The 11,022-nt window shown below is 50.8% G+C and overlaps 1 long non-coding RNA gene across 4 annotated transcripts; it reads right to left on the reverse strand.

Moving 5' to 3' along the window:
* Window positions 1–427: 427 nt before the first annotated feature.
* On the reverse strand, window positions 428–9,616 carry LOC144158400 (uncharacterized). Of its 4 annotated transcripts, none has more exons than XR_013320054.1 (3): window positions 9,549–9,616; window positions 3,794–3,913; window positions 428–2,309 (listed from the first exon to the last, which is right to left on the reverse strand). It is a non-coding gene; the product is annotated as an uncharacterized LOC144158400 (long non-coding RNA). The 4 variants fall into 4 exon arrangements; XR_013320051.1 differs by lacking the exon at window positions 9,549–9,616 and adding an exon at window positions 8,415–8,742; XR_013320053.1 differs by lacking the exon at window positions 9,549–9,616 and adding an exon at window positions 7,595–7,768.
* Between the last annotated feature and the right edge of the window lie 1,406 nt (window positions 9,617–11,022).

Below are 11,022 nucleotides of genomic sequence, written 5' to 3' on the forward strand. Positions count from 1 at the left end.
CCCTCGTCGTTTTTTCCTCTCCCACCTGCTCTCCGGGTGCGTGCCGCACTCATGGCAGGTGCAGTGGCCCTGCTCCCGCGTGCCCCCAGGTGTTCTGTCACCTACTCCTCACTGCACGATGCCACTGCTCCTGTTCTCTCAATGGAATTCCCCATTAGGTTGCATCAATGTATGGCTTGGCTCTTACCGAGATCGATTAAGCATCAGACGACGTTTCATGTCTTGGGTAGTTGCTTCTCACGGTGCAATCGAAAGCTGCATGCCAATTTTGCCGCAATAGCTGAGTATTCTTCAGTGTGTTGGTCAAGCCAATCCAGGCGACAAAACACGTTGCAACTGACTTTGTTCTTGCGGAGCTGCTGTTGCAAACCGCTCTTGGCCTTCCACATGTGGGGAAGCTGCAAGTCAACCTGGCATTGATTCCCTGCTTCAAATGTATAATTAGTTGCCTGCTCAGCATCTCGGCCCAGTTGATCCGCCTTTGCCTTGATGTTAGTTATTTCTCAGATATGTGGACCAATCACCGAGTGTGAGGAATCCCGCTGCACCACTCAGAGCCCTTGAAATGCATCTCAGTAAATGAGGATAAGCGGGCCTACCAGACCTTCGTTTGATGTTGCCGGGTGGTTGCTGCCGAGATTCTCTTATGTGTTGCGTAAAGTGGTCTTTCTTTACGTGTGTTCTGTAAAAGTGAGGCAAGGCTGCTCACACTGCTGCTCATCACTGCTCACACTACTTCCGGTGCAAGTGGGATGCGTATGGTCAGTGGTAAGGGTGAGGCCTTCTTGTTGGGCATCAAGCCAAAGGTTTTCGCTTTTTAATGGTGTCATGCTTGCAATCCCCACTTAGTGTGATGTGCATTAAAATCTCCGATAATGAGTAATGTGTCGAAATGGAAAATTTCAAGAGTTTTCTAAAAAAGCTTGGTCAATTTGGAGGTGTTGCGAGAAGGGCTCCATACGTTTAGGAGAAACGTGCCGGTCAGCCATGTTTTGCATTTAGTAATTAATTCGATGCAACAATACTCGCATCCCGGCCGGCAAATTTCACTTCTTTTCACAGACGCAGAAGTTTTGACGCCTCCGAACGCTCCAAGTTCTACACCGTGTTTGCCATTTGAAAAGACTTTCCACACTGATGAGTTCTACACTGTTTGTTGATTAGTACACACATACCCTGAAGTCACTGACCAAAGAACTGAAGCGCATGAAAAATTCCTTGCCGGCCTGACTCCTGACCCGACAGGCACAGTCAGCCCTGTGCGGCAGCAGCGGCTCACCATTGTTTGCATTGCTGGATGTAAACAAACATTTCCTTTGCAGCTACGTCAGCTGACTCCTTAGCCATGATTGGCTATCCGGTTTTGCATTGCCGAGGCGCAACGAGGGGATTCAGTCCTAGAGCGATCTTGTCCTCCCTCGCAAAGCGAGAAAAAGCGATGCCTGGCTCATCACTTGCGACGTCACGCAATGTGCCAAGTCGCCAGTGGGAATGTGCCTTTAGACGATTGGTGAGCACTTTGGAACTGTCCGCTGACGGAGGCCAGACGCACGTGCAGTCGATTTTATGGGGCCCATTCCCCTTCACGCAGCGTCCTCAAAGAACCGGTGATGCAAATGTTGAGACCGGTGATTTCAGCACCAATCTTAGCTTCAAATTGCACTAACATGGCTTTGAATGTCGCACGAGGGTTTCCATGATCTGTTCTCCAAAATTTTGAAGCACACCTTCCGTAACGTACTAATCATCCGACCCCGAAGCAAGGGGGGTTTGCCAAGGCCAATTTTCTTGTCCCAGTGTTTTAACTGAGTAGAGCCAGATGGAAAATTGTCCATTGCATCTGCGGACCCAATTTCTGAGGACCCCAAGGTCGGTAACCTGCTGTGGCTGGAGTCAACGATGGCCTGAGATGCTGGTCTGACGTTTTGGAAGAGGCGCGGTTGACAGTGGTGTCGACTCCCTTAAGTTCAGTTAGGGCTGCTTTTAGAACTTTTTTTTTCCAACGATAATGGACTCAAGCATGTGATGGATTTTGTTAATTTCTGAGCATGAATCGGAATGTCTGCCGTGAGTGTATTGACTCTGGGGGACCATGTGTCTCTGAGTGTGTTTGCCGTGGGAGACCGTAGCTGCCCAGCTCACCTTGTTGTTTAGGTTGATTCTGTTGGAATGGATATGGCCGCCTGTCCTCGATGGTTTTGGCCCTCAGTGCTCGACAGCCGATGACGCAACGTCCAGAGCACACAATCCCAGCTCCTGGTGGAGTTGTCCTTGGTCGCCGGTCCACAGCTCGCATTCCCTTGGCTTTGCTGCAACCAAGGCAAGGAGCCCAAATGGTCACTCTCCCCAGATGAGGCCCTAAAGAATTTTTTACTGCTCCTTTCTATTGTCCTCGTCCTTCACGAATAGTCACAATCTGCGCATAGAGTGTAAATCCCGAAGTGCTAGGACTTGATTTTAATGAAGCCTGTCGCGTGCTTAAGCTCCCAATCAGAGGTCAAGAAAAAAACGTTCAATGCATTACTGACCGCTAATTGCTAAAATGCTTCAACAAGGCCGAAGCCACTTGTAGCCAAAGCAACAAGCACGAAATGAACATCGTACTGTTAAACTAGGCCGTACAGCCAGTGTCTTCTTGGCACGAGGCACTTATTCATGTGGCAGCATGTAATGCCTTTCAGCTGCTGCTTGCATCAATCTAGAGTTTTGCTCCTGTGAGTACACCCCATTGTTTTTCTCAACAGCTGCGTAGTTTAATTTGACCCAATGCAAGTGCAGTTACTAATACGCCTGCAGTGCACTGGCCTTGAATGCAGGATCACACATGCTTGGTGCATTGCTACCGGGGTATGCTGCACGTATCAACTCGACTCAACAGTGTGTCACCTGATAACCTCCAAATGCACACCTGAAACACCTCCTTTAGTTCTTTTCAGGGTGCTCATTCTTCACAGTCCATCAACTGTTGGTGCAGCCAGAAATACTTTTAGGGGTTGGGGGTGTATGGAGGTATGGGAGAATGGAAGGAGCCTTGCCAAAATGAATGCTAGCACTTGCTTATGTGCAGCATAGTAAAATGTTTGGGGGAGGGGGTTCAAAATCCCTTCGCGCTGTACCTGGAGAATCCTATTGGCCATCTGGGAGGCCATCACTGATGTGTTGCTGGGGCATTCTTGGCTCGTTTCTCTCTCACAAAGGTGAGCACATGGCGGAGTTATTTGTGCACTTGACAGCACCTGAGGATTCACAAGGATTGTCAGCTGCTGATAATGGCTGAGCTGTTGGGTTGAGCTTTTTTCTGTGCAGCTTAGCAAAGGGGTCAGCCTCGCGTAGGATGTTTACTAGCACTGATGAGAGGCTGAAAGTTGGGACGTAAAGAGTAGTCAGGCAGTGGATGTTCACACGTATTTAAAGAATTGGCCATCATATGGCTTATGTGAAGACTATGACATGCTTTTCATCACTATCAGAAGTGGGGTAGGTCCAGCCCCTTTAAGGGACCGTGGCACACCATCTTGCATTCGGGACAGACGCAAACGCCCACACATCAAAACGTTCGACAAGTACTCCTGTAATGATGCCAGCATTTACGGAGGTGAAGGATAAAAAAATCTAAAATGAAGTTTGCCTTGGAGGTGCAGTGTCCCTTTGGCACTGCACATTTTTATACGTTTCAACACGAAAATGCATATCAACATAAAGAAAAGTTGTACAACTTAAACTGAAAAGCAACACAGGCTGCATAAACTTTACCTTCTTAAGAGAAGCAAAAATAGGCCAGAAACATGCATACGCTATGCCAAGTTTTTTCTGCAGCCTTGTGTGCCTAGTGGTGGCTGGATGGCTTTTTGTTGACTTCGCCGGACTGGGGGAGTGGCTGTTGAGAGCCAGTGGTTGATCTCATGCTTCAGACCTGCAAGAGTGAGTAGTAACATGTGAACATAAGCATGCTTCAATGCACAGTCATACAACAGTCAGTTCACCAGTGACCACATTAAGTTGAAAACGGCTTGTGCTTGCTTTGTAGAAGGTTTGTACGAACACTTTGATTGACTATGAGGTTTAACACACTGACACTACACAGGCAATGAGGCACACCGTAGTGAGGGACTAAGGTTAATTTTGACCACTTGGGTATGTTTTAACGTGTGCCAAAATCTCGAACATGGGCATTTCTGCTTTTCGCCTCCATTAGAAAAGCGGCAACTGTGGCCAGTTGCCGCTTTTCAAATATGAAGTCTGGACTAGAAGGTATGCAGGCAACGTTTAACAAATATACATATGTGCAGACACAAGGACGGTGAAAACAGAGCCTGCAAGCATATGAATAGTCTGCTTGCCGGTTGCGAAGGTTGGTTGCTTAAAAATAACCTGCTAGATACCATGTGTGCCCAAGGCATTGCTTAAAAATCAACTCGCCATTCCATATAATAAATGCAGCTATGTAGTAAAAGCACAGAGGGGGAGGGAGGAATAACCGGGTGTTTTAAGGTGCACAGTAAAAATACCGCAGTTAAAAGGAACGAGCCAAAGATGGAACTAGCGTTACTCCGCTTTGTTCACTAATTAAAACGCCCGATTTTTTTTCATTCCTCAAATTAAGGTACTTCCTGTCTCGTCGGCTGACGAGTGACGATGAAAGCGACCACACCGACCGGTTGCTGGAACTCAAGTGTCTTTATTAAGCGAAGAGAAATAAACCCCCCCGGTCCCCGATGGCGCGACGGCGCAGGCGTGGAACACGACAGCTCACGCGTCACACATCCGGCGGGTTTGATCCGCGGAGCTTTCGACCGTCACTGCTGGTGTTTCGTCTGTGCTTGAATAACTGTCAGATGCAAGGCCATCAGGCATGCCTGCACCGTTGAACGGCACCAAATGCCGACGGTTGCGCTGAATGATGCCTGTCGGTGCTTCCACCACATATGAGCGTGGTCTTCTTGCTGGGCTGAGCACCTTTGCTGCGCATGACATATCCTGCACCCACACATCCTCCCCGTCAGCGAGTGGGCGGAGTTGGTGGGCGGCGTGACGACGGTTGAAGTCTTGACTTTGTTTTGTTCGGTTAGCTTTATCCTTAGCTGCAACTTCGTCGTGTGGTGGCCACTCCGGTTGCAGGGTGTCTGGCATCTTCAGCACTGTCGTTTGCAGACGTCGGCCCATTAGGAGCTGCGACGGGCTGTATCCGCTCACTCCTGGCGTGTCGCGGTACACCAGAAGCGCCATGTGTGGGTCCTTGGATTTTGTGAAAAGATCCTTCATGGTCCGCACCATGTGTTCTGCCTCGCCGTTTGACTGTGGGTAGCCCGGGCTGCTCGTGATGTGATGAAATCCGTAGGTCTGCGCGAACTCGGCGAACACCCGTGACGAAAATTGCGGGCCGTTGTCGGACACGAACACATCAGGTATTCCATGTCGCGCGAACGTGCTCTTGACAGCCGCAATGACAGCTGTGGAGGTGGTCGACGACAAGCTGATTACTTCCGGAAAACGAGAGTAGTAGTCCACCACGATTATGTAGTGAGTTCCGTCAAGTTCAAACAAGTCGGTGCCTACTCGCTGCCATGGCCGATTTGGAGTTGGTGTTGCGATTAGTGGCTTCGAACGCTGAACTCTCGTCTGAGCGCATTTCTCACACGATGTTACGAGCTGCTCAATTTCGCTGTTAAGGGTAGGCCACCATACTGCGGCCCTTGCCCTTGCCTTGCACCGTCCAATGCCCTGGTGGCCTTCGTGGATTTGCTGAAGTACCTCACGGCGCATCAGGCTTGGAATAATGATGCGGCGATCTTTGAGCAAGAAGCCATCGCACACTGTGATGTTGCCTCTTTCCTTCCAGTACTCCCTTAGATGAACTGGAACCTTTGAGACGTTTTCTGGCCATCCTTTCTCACAGAAGCGGAGTAGCCCAGAACAGATGCCGTCTTCCGCTTGGTGCTTGCGTAAGGCATCCATGCGGGAGGACATGAGGTTGGCAGCTGCTGTAACGACTTCCCTGATGAATAACTCGATGGAGTCTGTCTGCCATTGACTTCGCTCAGGATCGTGTCCCTGAATAGGAGCCCTTGACAACGTGTCTGCCGTGGCAATCAGCTTGCCAGGGACGTAGAGAACAGTGAACTGATAGCGCATAAGACGGATTCGCAAGCGCTGGATTCTGGGCGGAATCATGTCGAGTTCTGCTGATCCCAGGAGCGTGACTAAAGGACGATGATCCGTTTCGACTTGAAATGCGATGCCCCTCAGAAACTGGTCGAACCTCTTGACAGCCCACGTCACAGCCAAAGCTTCTTTTTCTGTTTGCTGTAGCAGCTTTCAGTGTCCGTTAGGGATCGTGAGGCGTAAGCAACCGCTCGTCGTTCTCCCGATGGTTGATCTTGAAGCAATACGGCTCCGAGACCGTATGAGCTTGCGTCAGCTGACACAACCGTGGGGTACGATGGGTCATATTTAGCCATGCAGACCTCTGAACTGAGCAAGCTTTTGAGCTTGTCGAAAGCAGCTTGCTGGCATGGTCCCCAAAGCCATGAGTTTCTCTTTTGAAGCAATGCCCTGATCGGTGCTGTGATGTCGGAAAGATGAGGAATGAAGCGGCCCACATGGTTCACCATTCCCAGCAGTCTTCGGACACCGCTCACATCCGATGGGGTTGGTAGCTTGGCCAAGGCCTCGACCTTTTCTGGATCGGGACTGATTCCTTGTGCGCTAACCACGACTACAAGAAACTTGACTTGGTTTGCAGAGAACGTGCATTTCTTGCGGTTCAGCTTGATTCCCGCTTCTTCCAAGCGCTATAACACCTGCTTGAGACGTTGGTCATGCTCTTGCTGCGGTGCTCCGAAGACAAGAATGTCGTCAATCATGCTCACAACTCCTTCAAGGCCTTCCAGAATTCTGCTCATCTGTCGCTCAAAATATTCTGGCGCTGAGCAGATTCCGAAAGGTAGCCTTTGGAAACAGAATCTTCCCGTTGGTGTTATGAACGTAGTGAGTTCTTGACTTTCTTCTGAAAGCTTCACCTGGTGAAAGCTAGCGGTAGCATCGAGCTTAGAGAATACCTTTGCTGATCCGAGGCGTCCCAGGATGTTCTCGACTGAGGGTAGTATGTGACGCTCCCGAAGCACGACTTCGTTGAGTCGGGTGAGGTCAACGCATATTCGGTAGCCTCCTCCTGCTTTTGGAACAGCCACCATACCGGAACACCATGGTGTGGGACGGTCCACCCCTTGGATGACTCCCTGGGACTCGAGCTTGGTGAGCTCCTCTCGAACTGGTTTGTGAAGCGGAATCGGTACTCTTCTCGGCACGCTGAGTGAGAACGGTTTGGCGCCTGGTTGGAGACGTATCACGTATTCGTCTTGCAGCTCGCCCAAGCCAACGAAGAGACTGTCCTTCAAAGTGACGGTAGAATCCGTTACACTGTCCACGAACCGTATAACTCCGAGAGCCTGTATCGCAGGGAATCCAAGAAGCGGCGGGTCTTGCGAAGGCACAACATATACTGTTTGCACTGTAGACCTGCCTTTCCAGCTCAGTTTCGCTTGGAATGTTCCGAGAACGGTGAGGGAGTAATTTCCTGGGCCCGTAAGCTCACCTTCTGGCTTTTGCAGCTGTTTCGGTATGCCTGGAAACGAGTCCGGTACCACTGTCACCTCCGCACCCGAGTCAACCTTGAAGTTAGCGTAGTCCGTTGACGGCCACTTTTACGAACTTGGCTCTGGTGATGGCTGCTACGAAGTGCAGTGTGAGAGCTCCCATGTTCTTCTTGCTTTTCTTTTCGCAGACTGCTTCCAATCCGATTACACCCTTTGCACTTGGCTTGCCTAGCTGGGCAATCTGCTCGAGGATGCGTTGGTCGACCGCAGTATCTGCAGCTCGTGGTAGCGTCGCTTGTGTTGGACTTCGTAACGCGCTTGCCGGAGCTCCCTTGAGAATCCGAGCCATGTCGCGGCTTTTGGAAGCGCTTTTGAACTTTGGCCTCGGCCACAACGTGAGCAGGATTCGGCTCTTTTTGGAGCACTGCTGCACGGGCTTTCACGGCATCTTCGTTGATGCGAGCCTGTAGTCTTGCTTCTTCAAGGGTAAGCTTTTGTGTTCGGCACAGTTTGTCCACAAGGTTAGAGTCCCGGAGACCCACGACGAACCTTTCTCGAACGAGTCGTTCTTCCACTTCCGCTGAGGCGTAGTTGCACTTTTTGACAAGTGTACGCAACGCAGTGTAGAACTCGTCTACGGTCTCGCCTTCGCCCTGGGTTCGACGGTGGAAGCGGACACTTTCAAAGACCTCGTTGACCGGGTGGATGAAGTGATCGGTGAACTTCTTCTAGCGAGCTCCAGTCTTCGCTGGACAATGCTAGAGTGTCGAGAACGCGGCAGGCGTCTTGGGAGCCCATGTCGTAAAGAAGCGTTCTGACCTGTACTTCTCCCGGCGCTTGGTAGAGCCCAGATGCATAGCAATAGTCGTCGAACTGGTAGACCCATTCTTTCCAAGAGCTTGGGTTCCCAAAATCGAATTTCGGTGGCGGTTGAAGCCCGGTGCCGCTGAACTGGATAGAAGGATCTCCATCCGCCATAGCGTGTTTTGCAGGCTACGCACCTTAGACTGATTGCTATTAATAATTGATCGATGTGTCGCTAACTTTATCCCACTTCTGACACCATGTCTCGTCGGCTGACGAGCGACGATGAAAGCGACCACACCGACCGGTTGCTGGAACTCAAGTGCCTTATTAAGCGAAGAGAAATAAACCCATAAACCCCCCGGTCCCCGATGGCGCGGCGGCGCAGGCGTGGAACACGATAGCTCACGCGTCACACATCCAGCGGGTCCGGTAACGCGAACCGCCGCCCGAGCGAGCGTGAGAAACGCACTTTCAGCGCGCCGTGAAATGCGCGTCCACTACACTTCCGAAATCTGGGTCCTAGTAATTTTTCTGCGTCAAGACTTGCGCATTGAATCTACACGGCACCAGCGGAACGGGTTGGTCACTGCAACAGCAGATTTTCTCTGGAATTGGAGTCTGAAGAAAATCTCAGTGATGTCAGTGATTGTCAGTGTCAGTGATTGCCGCGATTTAAATAAAAAACAAGAGCGCGCCTGTTTTTTATCCCTCGTACGAACAACCGACAAGGCATCCAGCGTGCGACCGCGACTGGTGACTGCGAAGCCGATGGTGGCGCATTGCTGCCTGCCTAAGTTTTCATTCCAATTTATTTGAAAACACGTTGGCACACGGGGGCGTGCACGAGTAGGTAGAGCGGTAAAAACGTTAGAGCCCACGTATGCGTGCGACTGCGTCGCGATAAGTCGCGCGTATGCTCGCGGAAAAGCGATCGCCCGAAGGCATATGCAGAAAATGTTGCCGTACGGAAGCCAAACTCGAGGGATTTGTTCAAGGGCGCTTGCGATCCGTCAGCGCTCGGGTTACAGCACGGCTCGGGAAGCGGCCTCGCATTCGCTACCATCGCTAAATCGGCGTACGCGTGAAACAGCTCTCCAAAGAAATTATTCGGTTTTTGTAATCAACCATGTATTAGAGGGAACTTACCAGACAAAGTCGGGGATACGGTGCGGGTGCACTTGCGTCAGCGCATCCACGGCGGCAGCCAACTGCAGTGTCGGACTTTTGCGCGCCGTTCCGGCCGTTCGCTGCCGCGGTTCCATCCTCCGGTGATGCGAAGTTATCGATGGCAGGTAGAGCGCCACCACGTAATGTGTATGCGATTAATAATATATCTCTTGACGCCACTACCGATAATTGGGTTGAAACGCTGCAGACGACAAACGGGACACCGGTGTTTTTTTTTTTTTTTTTTCTCGAGATGTGGGCGCACAGCGCATGCGCTAGCACAGTGGCCACAGACATGGCGGCTTTCAGTGTGGCCAAGCGAAGAAAATCGCCCGCTAAACTTTTGAATGAATACCGTCTATAGATGCTTCAACCAGCGCGATCACAGGCAGAGAGCGCGGCCGTGTTGTCTCAATCTGTTTATTTTGGCGATAGGTGTTGTCAAACTCTGCTGCTAACGAAGGGGCAGTTCTCGCCGTTGCAAACAATTGCAATGTTCATCTGCTTCGCTTGCTTGCGCATACATAGACGATTTAAATTCTCGTGCCAGCGCGCCAACGCACCCGACTGCAGCGACTCAACTTGCCCTGGCGGCACGACTGGCTGCCCGGATGTAAACAACCTCTGTGCTATCAACGCAGCGCGGCCGGTGACTCGGCGCGGCCGGAGCTTCAAGCCTCGCCTTGGGCCGTCGTTTTTTCATATTTGTGAAGGACTAGTAGTGCCATTTGGTGGAAAGATTTTCATGTGCCCCTGTCACACGAGGAACGGCCGCAAACAGCATTTGGATACGGCAACAGGTGTGGACAGCTCGCTGGTAAGTGGTCTTTCATCAGTCGATGCGTTTGTCAAACGTTTGGATAGGGTTAACAGCGAAGTACCAGGGTACCCGTGCCGCTCACAGTTCGTACACGCACGGGCAAAGAAAAAAGCGCACACTCGTATTATTTTACTTGTTTGTGGGTTTCGGGGTATGCGTTCGCATTCTTTTGTAGGCCGGTTTGTAACAGGGCATTCGAGATAAAATCGTTTGTCGCGCGCGGCGTCGTTTCAAAGCAACGTGACGGTTACTTCGTGCTGGCGAAAATCAGCGCAGTCAGACGGAAGCGGGAAGGAAGGTAGAGAGATCGGGAAAGAGGGCGCTAATATATAAAAGAAAGCGTAATGCAAGACGAGAAATATAACACAACCCGCCTGCATTTCTCCGAACTTCAGGACAGAGCCGCACACGGGTACGTTGTCACAAACTCGAGCGTACGACGTCTAAAAGTACCGTATATTTTTTTTTTCATTTTTCAACATGACCTGAGCCACTTATCTTCTCATTGCCGCGCATGCAGACCTGATTGTGTCCCTGTGTTTGAGCGCACAGCCATCCTTTTGCGACATAAGAACCAGCAAACGCGAGGAATTGTAGAAGCCAGCCACATCAGAAAAGCTGGTTCCGAATGTA

The sequence above is a fragment of the Haemaphysalis longicornis genome, unplaced genomic scaffold (genome assembly GCF_048455015.1).
Source record: "Haemaphysalis longicornis isolate Haplotype H1 unplaced genomic scaffold, Haemaphysalis longicornis Haplotype H1 scaffold_10, whole genome shotgun sequence".
Classification (NCBI taxonomy): Eukaryota; Metazoa; Arthropoda; class Arachnida; order Ixodida; family Ixodidae; genus Haemaphysalis; species Haemaphysalis longicornis.